At 46.1% G+C, this 18,762-nt stretch overlaps 1 protein-coding gene across 1 annotated transcript in view; it reads left to right on the top strand.

Annotated features, from left to right (window-relative positions):
• Positions 1-2,722: 2,722 nt before the first annotated feature.
• The window catches only part of LOC117364262 (phospholipase B1, membrane-associated-like), a 296,571-nt gene continuing 280,531 nt past the window's right edge, over positions 2,723-18,762 (top strand). Inside the window, exon 1 of the mRNA XM_033953278.1 lies at positions 2,723-2,857. The gene's annotated coding sequence lies outside the window, so the exon portion shown is untranslated. The remainder of the gene's footprint in view (positions 2,858-18,762) is intronic.

Consider the following 18,762-nt stretch of genomic DNA (forward strand, 5'->3'; position numbering starts at 1 on the left):
CCTTTAGAACATCAAATTGCAAAACGCACTCGGGACCCAGGTTGCAAATTAACCATACTAAAACAGCCTTAACTCCCAGGACTCAAGTACCAACATCCCTCATATCACAACAGGCTAAAATAAAAATCTCTATAGATAATTCTGGGGAAACAAAGTGAAAGCAGTAAAATGTGTGATATTGTATGAAGAATCCAGAAACATCATCGAATCAGACGTTAACCCAACATCATAACCTGAGAATTCTCCTCGTCAGCTAACCTTCTGTACTTTGTTTGCAAGAATCAAACAAAAAGCTGTTGCAGAAAATGACTATCTATTTGTTATTGTGTCCAGTTCCATTTTGCATATCTTAGAATTAGATGGTAATAGAAATATACAGGTCAATTACCTGTTCTACCTGTTTGTACACGGTTTTGATAGCTTTCGGGCTTGCAAACAGTATAAACAAATTGCTTAACTGCCAGCCAAAGAGTTTAAAACATTTACATATTTCGAGCACAATTATTATGTATGATCAACGATGCTGAATACACTTACAGGGCTAGATTCAGTAAATTTTGCCCAAATTTGGGAGTCCAAAAAATTCCACACAGAGTGCTACTGTATAAATGTCCATTTTCTCTATTTGATTTTTGGAGACACTTCACAAAACGTCCAAACTTGGACTTAGATGTCACATAGAAAATCATCCTCCACGTGTGCTCTGATACTGATACCTTTGATACTGAGATTTCTGTCTGTCTCTATATGTTTATACGTTTGTTACAAATTTCACTTGGAGTGTGAGTCCCTGAGGAATTTTGTATTGAAACAGCGCATTGGACTCTGTGGTTTCATTCCAAATAATCAATGAGAACTTGAATCTTAAGCTAAGTAATATTTTTATTTGAGCCACTCGTATCATTTAAACAAAACAGAGTTTTTGTGTGACCTATGATTATATCTAATACCTGGAAAATTCACCCGATGTAAAGTTTGGAGGAGTTTTTTTTCCATCTATAAAAAGAAAGTGCCATGAAAACATATAAATATATAAAATGCACAATAAAATTTTTTGGGAAAAGTTCTTTAATTTTTGTGCAGCAGTATAATACTTTAGTACATATTTCCATTAATGTGAGGTATCTTTCTATGTATGCAATTTAACTTCCTTGTTGGTTTGGGCCTATGTACAGTTACCATATGTCTGGATTTACCTGGACACATCCTCTTTTTAGAGGACATGTCTGGGCGTCCAGATGGCTTCTCAAAACCCGGCACTTTGTCCAGGTTTTGGAAAGCTTCCTGTTCAGATCATGTCGTGAGGAGGCATTCACACATGCACAGATGCAACGCAGTGACATCATGCACGTGTGATGTCATCACATTGCATCTGTGCATGCACGGATTCCCTCCCAACCGATGAGAACAGGCTCAGGGAGGGGCTGGGAGGGGAGTCTGTGTGGTGTGGAGTGGGCGTAACAGGGCGGGGAAGGGTGGAACTGGGCAGACCTGGGGTGGGTCTATAGGTCCGGATTTTAAACAAGTAAAATCTGTTAACCCTAGGCCTGTGTGAGTGCTTGCATGTGTGGTTGTATAAACTATATACATCTAGAAATAACTATACAAAAACACATAATTTCCCTGCCTCCAAGTTTGCCTCTTTGATTGAACTGATGGTTATATTTGGTCAGGTCATCATTATTATGTTGTTAACAAAATTGTTAGCTCTAGGTCAGGTTATACCTGCCGTACACCACCTTAAGTGAAGCTCTTCATACAGACAGTTAATCCAAGCAGAGATATGAATAAATACAGTAGTGTGTTTTATATCTGCATTGGTTCTTGATGTTTCTGTGATTGGGAGAGGAGATGAAGTTTGGGGTAGGGTTTACCATATGGCTCCAGAAAAAGGAGAACGGATTGAGACATCCGGGTTTTACTTCCATTGTTTTCAAAGGAAGTAAAACCCGGATGTCTCAATCCATCCTTTTTTTTTTTTTTTTTCTGGAGCCACATGGTCACCCTAGGGGAGCTATTTAAAATGGACAATTATTTCATTGCTATTTTTTGTGAATCAATGTTTACATGATACAGTTGTTTGACCTGCTTTTCCCAGAGAAAAGCACTGGGACTTTTTTTTTTTTTCATATCTGTTCCCCTCCATCAAATAGAGAAATCTCATTTGCAAAGGACAACATATTTCACCCACCTCCCCTCCTGTGACTAGAGCTGCCTACCGGTGCTCCGCCCCCCCCCTCCCTGCCTTCCCATTGGCTGAATCCTACCCCCAGTCTCTGTATCTAGGGCAGCCTTCCGGTGCTCCGCCCCCCCCCCCTCTCTCCATTGGCTGGATCGTATCCATAGTCCCCCACTGCTATTTACCCTAGAAACAGGCAGGGCAGTCCCACTCACGTAGGAGGGGCGTCTGGAGATCAGTAGAGAAAAAGTTTCATAGTGGGGAAAAATGTCCAGACATTTTAACTAGTCTTATAGTTGCCCAAAATTAATTTTAAAAAGTGGAATTCGGGGGGGGGGGAAATCAGACAGTTACCATTCCTAACCTCCAAAGTCCTAAGCCCCCTACCCCTAAACTCCAGACTCTTGGTCTGAGCCCAGTTTGCCCCTGCCCAGCCAGGCCAGAGGCCAGCAACAGATGTCACTTGTGAGTGGCCACCTCAGCTCACTTGGCAGCCAATAAGACAGCTGTAAGTAATTCCCCCAAGCCAGAAGACTTCACTGATCGAAGGCAGCCGTTTAGGTTCCAGAAAGAGAGCGCGGGTCCGTCACTGACCGCTCAACAGTGCCAAGGGCAGCCAAAGGGGTTGCAAGCTGCCACCAGACAAGGAACTCGGGGGCTGTTCTGGTCAATCTCTCGGTACATTGTCATTTCACCCCCCCCCCCCAAAGGATTATACCGTTTTTCCTGTTCATTTCTTGAGGAGAAATCTTTGATTTTTTTTTTTTTTTTCCCTCTGTTAATTTTGGGAAATGTAGCCTCTCTGAGATCTGTATATTCTCAGCTGTTGATTAATCAAAAATAATGCAGAAAAGGAGAAAAGATTAACCACTAATAAATAGATCCACAAAAGGTTAATCTATAGAGCAAAAAAACAACTAATTTGGTAATGTTAATCAAAATGAAGGAAAAGATCTCAGAATTGCCACTCCCAGAATGATAATGATATCATCCAAAAAGATAATGATAAAGAAAAATTATATAAAAAATTATGTGGAGTGGTTTAAAACACAAAAATTTTTACATCTATAGAACATTGACATATTAAGTCAAAATATTATTAAAAAAACATGAAGGTTTTTTGATCAATGAAAGATATCCACGCCACAATTCCTTTTTGGATGATATCATTATCATTCTGGGAGTGGCAATTCTGAGATCTTTTCCTTCATTTTGATTAACATTACCAAATTTTTTGCTCTATAGATTAACCTTTTGTGGATCTATATATTCTCCACAGAGATGGGAAATAACGTGGCAGCCAACTTTTCCAAAATAATTGGGGCCGCTGAATCCAGCAGAAATCACACCACTGTTGATCATTTGTATAGCTAACATGGGGGTGAGGAGCTGCTTCCTTTAGACACCCCGAGGTTGTAGGATGAAATCCCAGCAGCTGCTCCTTCTGAGCCCTGGGCAACTCGCCTAATCCGCCATTGCCCCAAGTACAAAATAAGTATCTGTACGTATGTAAACCAATTGAGTGTGGTTGTGTAACTACACAAAGGCAGTATACAAGTCCAAATTTCTAATCTGTAATCAAAGCGGCTTTATATCAAAGCGGCTTTATATAATAAAAATGATAAAATGCATTATGTCAAAGAAACCTCAAGAGACAACCTTTCTTGACTGACGTGACTAACCAGAACGAAACAAACTGGCACATGAGGAAAGGGAAGAACTAGATGTACACATTATATGAAGGTACGTTTTCTGTCCCTAGAGGACTCACAATCTAACATAAGAACATAAAAGTTGTCATACTGGGACAGACCAAAGGTTCATCAGGCCCAACTCAGGTCCCAAGTATCTAGCTAGGTCCCACCTAGTAAAACAGATTTTATGATGCTTATCCTAGGAATAACCAGTGGATTTCCCCAAGCCATCTCAATAATGGCCTATGGACATTTTTTTAACCCTGTTAAGCTAACTGATTTCACCACATTCTCCAGCAACAAATTCCACAATAACTTTTTGTACTTGGGGGCAATGAAAGGTTAAGTGACTAAAGAGGATGGGACTTGATATACTGCCTTTCTGTGGTTACAATGTGGAGCAATGAAGAGTTAAATTATTTGCTCAAGGTCACAAGGAGCTGCGGTAGGAATTGAACCCAGTTTGCCAGAATCTCAGCCCACTGCACAAACCTCTAGGCTACTCCTCCACTCCAAATTACCCCTCCCTGGATATAGTCAATGAGTTTCTTCAATATTAGGGTTGCTGGCTCCTATGAAGAAATACATTTCATCAGTATTGCATTGCATGAAAAGTTTTACTTTTTGGGATTAGAGAATGACATTGGGACAAATTTGTCTCCCTCGCCGCAGGAACTCAATTTCCCCGCCCCATCCCCGCAAGTTTTGTCCCTGTCCCTGTCCCATTCCTGCAAACTCTGCCTTAACCACACAAGCCTCAAGCACTTATGATTTTAAAATGTTTGAGGCTTGTGCGGATGAGGATGGAGATTACAGGAATGGGGCAGGGATAGGAAAAGAACTCTCAGGAACAGGATGGGAAAATGAATTCCTGCAGGAATGGAGAATAATTTGTCCCTGTGTCATTCCCTATTGGGGATCTTCCCAGGGCAGGTTAGCCACTGTTGGAAACAGGATACAGGGCTTGATGGACCTTCTGTCTATCCTAGTATGGCAACTCTTATGTTCTGTCTGGTGTCTTGGGTTTCCAGATCAATTTTAGTCTTTCTGTTTTTAGTCTGTGGTCACTTATTCAGTCTGTAGTTTAGAAATACAGTGGTACCTAGGTTTATGAGCATAATTCGTTCCAGAAGCATGCTCGTAATCCAAAGTACTCTTATATCAAAGCAACTTTCCCTATAGGCCATAATGGAAACGCTGACAATTCGTTCCAGAACCCGAAAGGTGCCGAGGAAGTGGCAAGGGGTGGCCCAGAGGTCTGTACCTGTCGGGTGCCGGGTACTGGGTCTCTAGTAACGCCTCCTCCGTCTGCCAGCTGCTGAAGAACCCCGCAGTGATGCTTCGTCTGTCCACCAGCCACTAAAGAACCCCTGAGCCCACACAGCGCCGCTTCAGGGGGATTCATCTTCCGTCCGCCGGCCAGCCTTCCGCATGTTGGAGAGCCTCTATCTGAGCCCATGCAGCCGAGTGCCGTCCCACCTGCACGTTCCGTATGATCATAATTTTACTCTGACTATTTTTAAGAAACATGTTGTACTTTAGCTATTTGTATTTCGCTGATTGTCCATTTCTCTTCAGTGTAAACTGCCTAGAAATTGTTTGATTATGGTGGTATAGAAAAATAAAGTTATGTTATATTATGTTAGCATGATATATATAAACTACAGACTGAATAAGTGACCACAGACTTAAAATAGAAAGACTAAAATTGATCTGGAAACCCAAGAAGCCAGACAGAACAAATGTTGCCATACTGGGACAAATTGAAGATCCGTTAAACCCAGTATCCTGTTTCCAACAGTGGCCTACCTGACCTGGGAAGATCCTGAGAAGTTGTGGGGCTAGTTTTGGGGTGAAAGGGAATTTGGGGGGGGGGTCAGCTAGGGGGTGAGGCAGTTTGAAAAGAGCAATTCTCTAATTTGCACGTTTCACTTATATTACAGAAGCTGGAGCTGCATCTCCCTTACAGATACATTGGGACATTTTTAGGGAGACTTATTTCTCGGAATCACAATCCGATCTGATCCGTTTTCAAATTCAGTGCTCCTTTTTTTCCCCCATGCCAAGTTTCATCAAAATTCTTTTACATTTTTTTGAGTGTATTTTGGCCCCTCCCCCCGATATTATAAACCTCTTTTTTATGTAATTACAGTTAAACCTTGGTTTGTGAGCATAATTCGTTCCAAAAGCATGCTTGCAATCCAAAGCACTCGTATATCAGAGAGAATTTCCCCATAGGAAATAATGGAAACTCGTACGATTCGTTCCACAACCCAAAAACTTTAATACAAAATATTATACGTACTTGTATTGCAAGACCTTGCTTGTTTAGGACAGTCACTACACTCTTTCAGCGTCAGAGAGAGAATAACCATTGGCTCAGATGTGATGATGTGACGCGTGTATACTGTATGGACTCGTATTGCAAGACCTCGCTTGTCTAGAACAGTTACTACACTCTTTCAGCGTCAGAGAGAGAATAACCATTGGCTCAGTTGTGATGATGTGACGCGTGTATACTGTATGGACTCGTATTGCAAGACCTCGCTTGTCTAGAACGGTCACTACACTCTTGCAGTGTCAGAAAGAGAAGAACCATCAGCTCAGTTGTGATGTGTGTAAACTGTATGTACTTGTATTGTAAGACATTGCTTGTATATCAAGTTAAAATTTAATAAAATGTTTTGCTTGTCTTGCAAAACACTTGCAAACAAAGTTACACTTGCAATCCAAGGTTTTACTGTATTTGTAAACCCTGTTGGATTTGAAATGTGTTTGAACTCTTTTCTTCTTTTGTCTGTTTACCTGTTTTGTCTCGGCAGTTCCTTCAAATGGGTTAGTTTGCACATACTGTGTTTTTCCGAAAATAAGACAGTGTCTCATATTCATTTGGGGCCCAAAAAAGGCACTAGGTCTTATTTTGGGGTATGCACGTGATCATCTCTCCCTTCCTCTCCTTCACCCCAATTCTTCCTCTTTCCTTTCTCTCCCCCACATGTGCAGCATCTTTCCTCCCCTCCCTCCCATCCCCTTGTGCAGCAGAACCTTGAGCACCTCCCCACACAGCCGAACCCCTGCTGATCTTCCATCCTTCCCTCCCCACCGACCACGAGTGAGCCCTACCTTGATCCGAAGCAGCGTCAGGCCGGCAGCACTCTAAACAGGCTGCTTGGCCTTGTCCGTTGGGGATTTCCCTCTGCCGCGTTACTGATGATGTCAGTGAAATCCCCGATGGACAAGGCCAAGCAGCCTGTTTTGAATGCTGCCGGCCCAACGCTGCTTCTTTTGAAGGTAGGGCTCTCTCACGGTCGGTGGGGAGGGGAGAATAGAGGGTAGGCAGGGGTTCGGCTGAGCGGGTCAAAAGGGGCCGGGTTGAAGAGTTGCTGGCGAATCCTGAGACTAGGGCTTATTTTGGGGGTAGGTCTTATTTTCGGGGAAACACAGTAGCATGACAGGAATGAACCTCACTCTTAGGCCAGGACATGTGAAGTGTGATCTCAGTCTGTCAAATTTAGTGCTTATGCTGGCTGTAATACTTGCATTGTGCCCAAGAGAGCTTCTTTCTGGAGTTTGTTACTTGTATCAGGCAACTTATGCAGATGCATTTGGAAGCTCTTTTTGATCAAGCCTGTAGCACCCAAAATGATGAGCAATACAGCATTTATGTATCTTTGGTGTCAGACTGTATTTCTTGTTATTTTAGGATCCATGCGAATCACAGAATAATTGCTTGCATTGCAAGAGACTTGCCTCACGCTCATTTATGCCACATAGGTATTTAAACAGCTCTATCATGTCTCCCTTTTTCTGCCTTTCCTCCAAAGTATAAATATTGAGATCTTTCAGTTTGTCCCCCTACGCCTTATGACGAAGACCACAGGGGCATCGATACCTCCTTTTTCCTACTGGCCATTCCTTTCTCTATGCACCCTAGTGTCCTTCTAGCTTTCGTCAACACCTTTTCACTCTGTTTGGCCACCTTAAGATCATCACATACTATCACGCCCAAGTCCCACTCCTTTTTTGTTCACATAGCCCTAAATTATTTGTAACCCTTATGTGCATATAGCATAGTAACATAGTTATTTTGGAGAATTATGGGAGAAGCTGCAGGGAATAATTTTGGGGGGAGGGGATGGGGATTGTGGGGTAGCTTGGAGAGCAGGGCCTAGTTTTGGGGTGTACCAGGTATAAGTTTAGTTTTATTACCTGGCATATCACCTTTCTAACCAATGTGAGCAAAAAAGAGCAACAGTTTTTTACAACAAATTAATACAAATGATAGTTCTGTAAAGGAAGAAGGAAATTTCAATAAAAAATAAAATTTAAAAAAAAAGGAGGAAGGGCGATGGGAAAAGAGTGGGAAAGTAAAGGAGTTCTGCTACCTTATGCCATGGAGAAGAGGTATGTCTTTAAAAGAGGGTCTTGCATCAAGCAGTGTCTTTCTTTCCTGGGGGTACAATCCAAACTTAGTTTGCAATCCAAACTAAGAGAAACATGTCCTCATTAGGCATTGTAATTACATAGTAGGAGGATGTTGAAGAAAGGGCAGGCTTGTTCTTATATTGAGAATATGGCATGTAGTGGGTGTAAGCAGGGTAGGAAGCCTGTATGTATGTTCCCTTATGAATCAGAAGGAAGATTTTGAAGGTCTGGATCAGTTTTAAATAGGGGTGAAAAGTGCGACCATATGGCCTTGTGGCTAGGGTTACCAACGTGCCAGTTTTGAGCCACCTTTCTCCCTTCCCCAAGCTGCAGCTTTTAACCCTCCAGGCCGGCACCAGTAGCATCAGTCACTGCCTTTGGCAGCCCTGCCTTCGGCAGCCCAGAAGCTTTCCCTCTGCTGCAGAGTTCAGCCTCTGCAGGTACAGGAAGTTGCAGCAGAGGAAAAGGTTCCAGGCTACCGAGGGCAGCGTTTTTAAGTTGACTGATGCTGCCGGTTCCATCCAGACGATTAAAAGCTGTAAGTGCAGGGAGGAGAAGGGAGAAAGAGGTACTGGATCTCGTGGGGGAGGGAAGATGTGGAGGAAGAGAGAAATGCTACACTGGCTTGAGGATGAGGGGTGGAAGAAGATGGAGAGGCCAAATCATGGGGAGGAGGATAGAAAGAAGAGAGACCAGACTATGGGGGAAGGAGAAGAGAGAGATACCAGACCAAGGAGGGAGAAGGAGGGAAGGATAGCAATGCCAGATCTGGGGGGAATGGAAAAGGAAGGAGAGGAGAGAGATGCCAGACCACAGGGAGGAAGGGGAGAGGGAGGAGAGAGATGCTAGACTACAGTGGAGAGAGGAAGGAGAGATGGAAGAGAAGGAGGCAGAAGGCGGAGGTGGGAGAGGGAGGGAAGGAAAGGAGAGAAATGCCACACCACAGAGGAAGGGAAGGAAAGAGAAACCAAACCATGAAGGGAGGGAGAAATTCAGGGTTGAGGTGCCTTAAGAGGGGAAAAGAGAGGGGATGGGACAGGGACACAGAAAAAAAGATGCTAGGCATGTAGGGAGTCTAGGGAAAGAGATAGGGAGACAGAGGTGCAAAGTTGGACATGTTGGGGGATAGGGATACTGAGATGAGGAGGATAGAGAGAGAAGAGCACAGAGGTCAGGACAGATAAGGGACACAGAGGGAAGATGGATGGTGGGAATGGAGTGAAAAAGACTTGTCAAATGGACAAGAGACCCTGTAAGAGAATTAGGGAAAAATAAAGAAGAACAGAAGAGAGACATTGGGACCAAAGCAAATGGAGAAAGAAAATACTCAGACAACAAAGGTAAAAAATATATGCTTTGTTCTGAATATAGCAATTGGAATGTGTCAGCTCTGGAAAATGTTCTTCTCTGATATTTTGCATTTCAGTTTCTATTTCTCTACTAGTGTCGTACAAGCAGAGTCTAACTTCTTGAAGTTTCATTCAGTTTTCTGCTTTCGTATCTTTCTTACTGATGTGTGGTCCTTTTTTTAGATTTGTTGAGAGTCTGTTAGCATATACAGTATTTTCTGTGAGGTATTCTGGTAGTGCTTAATTTCTGGGTGGGAAGCTATAACAGTCTGATATTCCATTAGGGACTATATTGGTATTCTAGGGTGCTGACTTTTCATAGGTAGGGTTGTTGCTGGTTTGAATCCTGGATATTAGTGTTGCTTTATTATGCCAAGTCCCTCTGCTGCGGTCTGCTCAGGAAACAGGAAGTTGCATCAGAGAGGCAGACCGCAGTGGCGTACCTAGTAAATTTGACACCCAGGGCCGATCATTTTTTAACACCCCATTCTCTATTAAAAAAATATATATATTTTTAGTAATAATACAAAGGGTGCACCTAGGAAAAGGCAGCATCTTAAGTACTGCAGTGAGCACTAGAACATCAATACACCTGCTGTAAAACTAAAAAGCCATATTAATACAGATCGATCCTGCACAGTCGGTGCTAACAGAAAACCATGTCCCTTTCATACACACAGAACACAGATACATTCTCACCCAGTATGGAATAAGTATTCACAAACTAAGGGGTCTTTTTACTAAGGTGCGCTAGCATTTTTAGCGCATGCTAAAGATTAGCGCACGCTAAACAAAAAATACTAACGTAAGCTCTATGTAGGCGTTATCGTTTACCGAGTGCACTAAAACCGTTAGCGCACCTTAGTAAAAGGAGTCCTAAAAATAGAAATATATAAACAAAAGTTAAACTGAACCACCAAGAAGCCAGACTCTGCATACAATGCAGCACTACAGAAAAAGTGACACGTTCCATAATACTGTGCAAAATATAAAGATAGCAGAAGTAAATTTAAAAAACTGACAAATAACAATCGCCACTTTATAGATTAACAAATAGAAATAGAACAAAAAATAGAAAATAAGAAAATACCATTTTATTGAACGCATCCATTTTTCAATTAGCTTTCAGAGGCCAAAACCTCCTTCCTCATGTGAGTACGGTATACTGCTGTTACAGTATCCTGTCCTGACTTGAGGAAGGAGGTTTTGGTCTCTGAAGTTAATAATCCAAAACACTTTATTTCTATTTATAAATGTTTATCAATACAGCTTCAATACTACTTTATTCTAGAGCAGTGTTTTTCAACCGCTGTGTGCCGCGAGATGTTGCCTGGTGTGCCGCAGGGCCGCCATCAGGGCAGTACTACCAGTCCTGCATTCAGGGGCCCGGAGCTGACAGGGGGCCCGGGCTCCCCCAGGGTCCTAGGCAGTGTTCTAAGGCAGGGGCGCCAGTAGCTCGCCAAGGCAAAGTGAGTCGATCACCCAGGACTCACTTTGTCTTGGCGATCTAATCTATCGGGCCGATCAGTCTTCCTCTCCCCGACGTCAATTCTGCAGTCGGAGAGGAAGTTCGGGCCAGCCAATCGCTGCCTGGATGGGCGGAACTTCCTCTCCGATTGCAGAATTGACGTCGGGGAGAGGAAGACTGATCGGCCCGAAGCAGGGAGAGCATGCGTCGGTGTCGGCTTTGGGGCCTGTTATCCATTGGTGGGTCCTGTTCCCCGATGGCAGCGGCAGTGGCAGTGGCTTGGGGAACGGCAGGGAGAAAGAAAGAAAGGGGGCAGGCAGGGAAACAGAAGGAAAGAAGAGAAACAGAAAAAAAGAAAGAAAGGTCAGGGAGAGAGGAAGAAAAAGTTGGGGGAGGGAATGAGGTGTGGAGGAGAGAAAGCATACAGGCTGATAGAAGGGAAGAAAGATTGGATGCACAGTCAGAAGAAGAAAGTGCAACCAGAAATCACCAGACAAGGTAGGAAAAATGATTTTATTTTAAATTTAGCAAAGTGGAGGCAGTATTACCACAGTTTTCAAAGGAATTTGCCCAAATAACTTAATAGTTAACTGGGTAAATTCCCAGAGATGAAAACTTCCCTTCACTTACTATGCACAGTTCTGAATTTATGTCTGCTGTCTATATTTTACAATATGGTCACCTTTTACTAAACCGCAATAGTGGTTTTTAACTTTGTGTTCAGCCAAACAGGCCCAGGTTTCGCACTGAATAAAGTATTTTATAATTTTTCACTATTCTGTTTACTTAATATTTCATAATAAAGTAATTATAAAATACTTTCTTTGTGTTTATTTGATTCCTATTCAAGAGAATTACTTTATATATAGTCAATATAGGCACAGAGTTAAATTTTTTAACATTTTCTAATGGTGGTGTGCCTCGTGATTTTTTTCATGAAACAAGTGTGCCTTTGCCCAAAAAAGGTTGAAAAACACTGTTCTAGAGCATGAAAAAAATATTTTTTCTGCCTTTTTCATTTCTGATTTCTGCTTTCCTCATATACTGTTCACTCACTTCTTTCCATCCATTGTCTGTCCTCTCTCACCCTTCCATGCAGCATCTGCCCTCTTTCTCTGCCCCTTCCATCCACTGTCTGCCCTCTCTCTATTCACCTTCCATCTACTGTTTGCCTTCTCACTAAGCCCCTTCCATCCAGTGTCTACCCTTTCCCCCTTCCAAATGGCAGCTTCCCTCTTTCTATGTCCTTTCCATAAGCTGTCTATCCTGTGCCCCTTCTCTCCTTTATACATGATTCATTTCAGCTTCACCCTCTTTCCATTTTTCTCTCTCTGTCTCCTTCCCTTCCCTCCCCCATGCAGTGGTAGCTCTCTCCTTCCCTTCCATCTCCCCCTCCTCCTCCTACATGCTCTGGCATCTCCTCTCCTTTTTCCACCCTCCTGACTTTCCTCCTGGTCTAGCATCTCTATCCCCTTCCCACCCCATGCCCTGGTATCTTTCTTCTCTCCTTCCTTTACATCTCTCCTTCTCCCTCCCTCTCAGTGCTCTGGTATCTCCTCTTCTTCCTTCCCCTTCCCCTCCCTCTCTCTTCCTTCCCCATTGTCTGACATCTCTTTCCTGGTCTTCCCAGACTTCAAGAACAAATGGGATATCTATGTGGGATCCCTACGAGGTCATGCCAAGGGATAGGGTCACTAGGACTTGAATGAGTGGGTCAGTAGAGCGACAGTATAATTACAATTATACTTTAGGGGGTCAGTAGACTTAAGAGAGTGGGTAAATAGTGTGGGCAGACTTGATGGGCTATAGCCCTTATCTGCCGTCATCTTTCTATGTTTCTATGTTTCCTTCTCCTTCCCCAACTGGATGGCTTTCTTGCTTATCCCCTCCTCTCCCCAATCAGGTGCAGCATTTCTCCCCCCTCCCCTCTGGGATGGGTACTCTCTCTCTTATCATTGGCAGCGGCAGCCTTCACAACTCGCTGCTCTTGCCGGCTTCAGACTTTCTTGTCTAATGGTCCCACCTACTTCCTGCTTACATGAAGGCAGGACCCGGCAGAGAGGAAGGCCTGAAGCTGGCAAGAGCAGCAAGTTGTGAAGGCTGCTGCTGCCATTTCTAGAAGAGGAAGAAGTTCCCAGATCATGAGGCCAGCTCAGGGAACATCCCCTTATGGGTTGCACCCGGGATGGACCACCCCCCACCCCCCTTGGTACACCACTGAGCCATTGGCAGTGTATCATAAGAACATAAAAATTGCCACTGCTGGGTCAGACCAGTGGTCCATCATGCCCAGCAGTCCACTCATGCGGCCAGCGTCCTAACTAGACTTGCATTAGTTCTGGTTCAGCAGGAACTTGTCTAACTTTGTCTTGAATCCCTGGAGGGTTTCGGAACAGCTGGAACAGCCTCCGGAAGAGCGTTCCAGTTTTCTACCACTCTCTGGGTGAAGAAGAACTTCCTTATTTTTGTACAGAATCTACCCCCTTTTAACTTTAGAGAGTGCCCTCTCTTTCTCTCTACCTTGGAGAGGGTGAACAACATGTCTTTATCTACTAAGTCTATTCCCTTCATTATCTTGAATGTTTCGATCATGTCTCCTCTCAGTCTCCTCTTTTCAAGGGAGAAAAGGCCCAGTTTCTGCAATCTCTCACTGTACAGCAATTCCTCCAGCCCCTTAACCATTTTAGTTGCTCTTCTCTGGACCCTTTCGAGTAGTACTGTTTCCTTCTTCATGTACGGCGACCAGTACTGGACCAGTATTCCAGGTGGGGGTGTACCATGGCTCGGTATAGCGGCATGATAACCTTCTCTGATCTATTTGTGATCCCCTTCTTTATCATTCCTAGTATTCTGTTTGCCCTTTTCGCCATCGCCGCACATTGTGCGGATGGCTTCATCAACTTGTCGATCATAACTCCCAAATTTCTTTCCTGGGAGTTCTCTCCAAGTACCACCCCGGACATCCTGTATTCGTGCATGAGATTTTTGTTACCTACATGCATCACTTTATACTTATCCACGTTGAAACTCATCTGCCATGTTGATGCCCATTCCTCGAGCATGATTATGTCACGTTGCAGATCTTTGCAATCCCCCTGTGTCTTCACTATTCTGAATAGCTTTGTATCGTTCACAAATTTAATCACCTCACTCGTCGTATGATATTGGTGATCCCCTGCTAAGGTTGCCAAGACCCCTGATAGCAAAATACCTTTCTGAAAGTGGAATAGGAAGGTAAGGAGGATAGGGGTGGAGAGAAGGGACTGACAAGCCGGGCCACAAGGCCCCCTGGATATGGGGGTTCGAAGAGGGGGACAGAAATGCCATACAGGGACTGACCAAAGGTCCATCAAGCCCAGTATCCAGTTTTCAATAAAGGCCATCCCAGGTTCCAAGTACCTGGCAAGATCCCAAGGAGTAAAACAGATTTTATGCTGTTTATCCTAGGAAATAGCAGTAGATTTTCCCAAGCCATCTCAATAATGGCCTATGAACTTCTGTTTTAGGAAATTATCCAAGCTTTTTTTAAACCCCGCTAAGCTAACTGATTTCACCACATTATCCCAGGACAAGCAGGCAGGTATTCTCACTAGTGGGTGATGTCATCCGACAGAGCCCGATACTGACGTCTCACAAGCATGTCTTGCTTGAAGAAACTTAGAAGTTTCGAGATGCCCGCACCGCGCATGCGCCAGTGCCTTCCCGCCCGATGGACCGGGCGTGTCTCCTCAGTTCTTTTCTTTCTGCGGAGCTGAGAAGTTTCACTTCATTCTGCGCTGACTGAATTTCAGTTATTTTTTGCCTTCTTTGTCCGCGTTTTGCTTTTATTTTACTTTCTTAAGAGTATTTCTTTTCTTACAAAAAAAAAAAAAATTATTTCCTCCGGCGGTTCGGCCGGGCCGGCCTCGTGGCTTAGGCCCAGCGCCTTCGACCTTGCGGCGACGATTTTCCGGCCTATGTCCCGGCCAATCACCGGTTTTAAAAAGTGCAGCAAGTGCCAACGCGCGATTTCGCTGACGGACCCGCATCGACGCTGCCTGCAGTGTCTTGGTCCAGAACATATTCCGAAATCGTGCCGGCCTTGTTCCACTCTCACTGCGCGTTCATTTAAGCGGCGCTGTCTGCTGTGGGAGTCGATGTTCAAGATGGAGGCTGCTAAGGAACCGTCTGCTTCCACTTCCTCTGATGTTTCGCCGGTCCATGCGAAACCTGTATCGACGACTCCTGCATCGGGCCTGGTGAAGCCGGCATCGTTCACCCCGACTTCGGCCACGAGTTCGGCGTCGGTGCCTGTTCCCGTCTCCTCGGTTCAGGTACCGCCTTTCACTGTCCCACCGGTGGTCATCAAAGTGCCTAAGGCTAGCAAGCAGAAGCACTTGGCCACGAAGGAGCGCGAAGACCGTGCTGGAGGACCCCCTTTCGGTGCGGATCCCTCCATATCGGCTTCGCTGCGATCCCTGCTGGAAGCTCAGTTTGTCGAGCTTATGCAGACCATGGGACCCCGGCTTATCGCCTCCATCCAGGGTGACCTCCCGGTACCGGTCCCAGGGGGCGGTCCGCCCCCTCCCCCTCCTCCTCGTCGTTCGATCTCGATGCTTGACGAGGAGGAGCGGCGGAGGGCGGCAGGGGCCTCGAGGCGGGCTTCCTTTAGCGATATGCCGCCTTTAGAACCCATCACGCCTCCGCGCCATCATGGTGCAATACCTTCGAATGATAATCGTAGTCCTGGGCATAGTACATCACAAGAAGAGTTCTTCCGTACTCCTTACCAGGCCTGGGTGGCATCGCGTGAGTCTGCATCCTTGCCACCTCTGCGCTCCACCGCATCCAGTCCTATCCATTCCTTGGAGGCTTCGGGGGACCGTGCGACGCATAGGCGTTCCCGTTCCCCATCCCGACGCCGGGAGGGGCATCGATCCAGACACTCGTCTAGGCACTCCTCGCGTCATTCGGAGGTGTCGCCGCAGAAAAAACTACAACGTATGGGATACTCCTCATCGGACTTATCCCCGCCTGAGGGACCGGAGTATGAGGAACCAACTACCTCTTATTCTCCTTGTCGCTCCCAACTCTCCCTGGATCCGGAGGCCTCTTCTTCTTCCAGTCCGTCTCGCCGGCCAGCGCTGGCGGACCAGTTGTCATTCTCTTCCTTCCTCCGACAAATGGCGGATGACCTGGATGTGACTTTGGACACTGGTTCTCGATATTCCAAGGAGTATCTCGACACCATGCACTTGCCTCATCCTCCGGCGGAGTCGCTTCGGCTTCCTCTGCATAAACTGCTTGATCAGACATTCATGCGCTATTTTGAGACACCGTACTCCATCCCGGCGGTCCCCAGCAAGTTGGATGCTCGATACCGCATCGTCCATCACAAGGGGTTTGAGGGAGCTCAACTCTCTCACCAGTCCCTGCTGGTCGAGTCCTCTCTCAAACGGTCTCATCCCTCCCAGGTCTACGCCTCCGTACCACCGGGCCGAGAGGGGAGAACGATGGATAAGTTTGGTAGGAGAATCTACCAGAACTCTATGATGGCGTCTCGAGTGCTCAATTATAATTTCTTCTTTTCTTCATATTTGGAGTTCTTCTTGCCGGTGCTCCGCAAGTTTACTCCTTTCATCGATGCTCAGGCTCGATTCGAGTTCGAGGAAGTGGTAGCCTCCCTTTCCCAGCTCCGTCTCCAGCTGATGCAATCCTCCTACGATGCCTTCGAGCTCTCGGCACGTGCTGCTGCCTGTTCTGTGGCCATGCGTCGTCTGGCATGGCTTCGTACGATTGATATGGATCCGAACCTCCAAGACAGACTTGCCAATGTGCCTTGTGCGGGCGCGGATCTATTCGATGAGTCTATCGAGACTGTTACTAAGAAGCTTTCGGATCATGAGAAGTCCTTTCAGTCTATCCTACGGCCTAAGCCCAAGCCTCAACAGTCTCGACCTTCTAGACCGCCTTTGATTTACCAGCGGCGTTATACACCTCGTCAAACACCTGCTGCGAGACAACCGGCGAAGAGACAGCCTCCCCAGAAGGCTCAGCAGAAGCCTCAGCCGCCGGCTGCACCCAAGGCTACTCAGCCTTTTTGACTCTCTTTCAGGGAGCATGACCGACCTCGTTCTGCATCCTCCCGTTTTTCCCATCGGGGGTCGCCTCCAACATTTTTGTCATCGATGGGAGACCATTACCACGGACCTTTGGGTCCTTACCATCGTAAGAGAAGGATACTCTCTTCATTTCCATCGGGTCCCCCCGGACCACCCTCCAAGAGAGTATCCTTCCAACTTGACGCAGACCGCCCTTCTACTTCAGGAGGCTCAGGCCTTGCTTCGGCTTCGGGCCGTCGAGCCGGTCCCATCGGACCAGCACAACCGGGGGTTTTACTCCCGGTACTTTCTCGTTCCGAAGAAAACGGGCGATCTGCGACCGATTTTGGACCTTCGGGTCCTCAACAAGTTTTTGGTCAAGGAGCGGTTTCGCATGCTGACCCTTGCTTCTCTCTATCCCCTCCTCGAGCAGAACGACTGGTTATGCTCTCTGGATCTCAAGGAGGCCTACACTCACATTCCCATTCATCCGGCCTCCCGCAAGTTCCTCAGATTTCGGGTGGGACATCTACATCTGCAGTATCGGGTGCTTCCATTCGGCCTGTCCTCGTCTCCCAGAGTCTTCACGAAGTGTCTGGTGGTGGTGGCCGCTGCACTCCGGAACAGGGGTCTTCAGGTATTTCCCTACCTCGACGACTGGCTCATCAAGGCCCCCTCTGCTCCAGAGGTCATTTCGGCGACCTTGACCACAATCTGCTTCCTACAGAGCTTGGGCTTCGAGATCAACTTCCCCAAATCCCATCTGCAACCTACCCAGTCCCTTCCCTTCATCGGGGCGGTACTGGACAGCATTCAGCTTCGAGCATTCCTTCCTCCTCAGCGCATGGATGCTCTTCTTCATCTCTGCCAGTCTGTATCTTCTCGCCAGTCCATCTCAGCGAGACACATGATGGTCCTTCTGGGCCACATGGCCTCTACAGTTCATGTGACACCCTTTGCCAGGCTCCATCTCAGAATTCCTCAGTGGACCCTAGCTTCTCAATGGACTCAAGTGTCAGACCCGTTGAATCGACACATCATAGTCACTCCTGCTCTTCGGCAGTCTCTACTTTGGTGGATGACCTCTTCGAATCTATCCAGAGGTTTGCTGTTTCACACCCCTCCTCATCAGAAGGTTCTCACAACCGATTCCTCGGCCTATGCCTGGGGGGCTCATCTGGATGGGCTTCGCACTCAGGGATTCTGGACAAGTGCGGACCGCCTCCATCAGATCAATCTTCTGGAGCTCAGAGCAATCTTCTATGCTCTTCAAGCTTTTCAACATCTGCTTCACGACATGGTGGTCCTCATCCGCACAGACAACCAGGTCGCCATGTATTATGTAAACAAACAGGGGGCACGGGATCGGCCTCCCTCTGCCAGGAAGCTCTCAGAGTCTGGGATTGGGCAGTTCGCCACAATGCCTTCCTCAAAGCTGTCTACATTCAGGGGAAGGACAATGTCTTGGCAGACAACTTGAGTCGACTCCTCCAGCCTCACGAATGGACTCTCCATTCCAACCCACTTCATCAGATCTTTGCGCAATGGGGGACGCCTCAGATAGACC

This window comes from Geotrypetes seraphini, chromosome 7 (genome assembly GCF_902459505.1).
Source record: "Geotrypetes seraphini chromosome 7, aGeoSer1.1, whole genome shotgun sequence".
In the NCBI taxonomy this organism is placed as follows: Eukaryota; Metazoa; Chordata; class Amphibia; order Gymnophiona; family Dermophiidae; genus Geotrypetes; species Geotrypetes seraphini.